This window comes from Cystoisospora suis (genome assembly GCF_002600585.1).
Source record: "Cystoisospora suis strain Wien I chromosome Unknown contig_4314, whole genome shotgun sequence".
Classification (NCBI taxonomy): domain Eukaryota; phylum Apicomplexa; class Conoidasida; order Eucoccidiorida; family Sarcocystidae; genus Cystoisospora; species Cystoisospora suis.
In genome coordinates, this window is record NW_027157106.1 from 28160 (window position 1) to 28420 (window position 261).

A 261-nucleotide genomic window follows, 5' to 3' on the forward strand; every position below is an offset into this window, starting at 1 on the left:
ATACATACATCTAGATACATAGACATCCATACACGGCGTTCCCCAGTGTTCATTACGTTTTCGAGGCGTAGACAAAAGAAGAGGAGCAAGCCCGAGGTGTTATATCTCCCCCATCTATCTATCTATCTATCTCGGCTTTATCTCCCTCTCTACATGGAGAAAAGAGAGAAAGAAAGAAAGAAAGAGAAGGGAAAAGGCGAAGAGCTCCTGCTAGTTTGCTTACGTCGCCGTTCTTCTCTTCTTCTTCGAGGGTGTGAAAAG

At 44.4% G+C, this 261-nt stretch overlaps 1 protein-coding gene across 1 annotated transcript in view; it reads right to left on the bottom strand.

Annotated features, from left to right (window-relative positions):
- The window catches only part of CSUI_007947 (uncharacterized protein), a 2136-nt gene extending 1878 nt beyond the window's left edge, over positions 1-258 (bottom strand). The window contains exon 1 of the mRNA XM_068068088.1: positions 224-258. The gene's annotated coding sequence lies outside the window, so the exon portion shown is untranslated. The remainder of the gene's footprint in view (positions 1-223) is intronic.
- Positions 259-261: the final 3 nt, after the last annotated feature.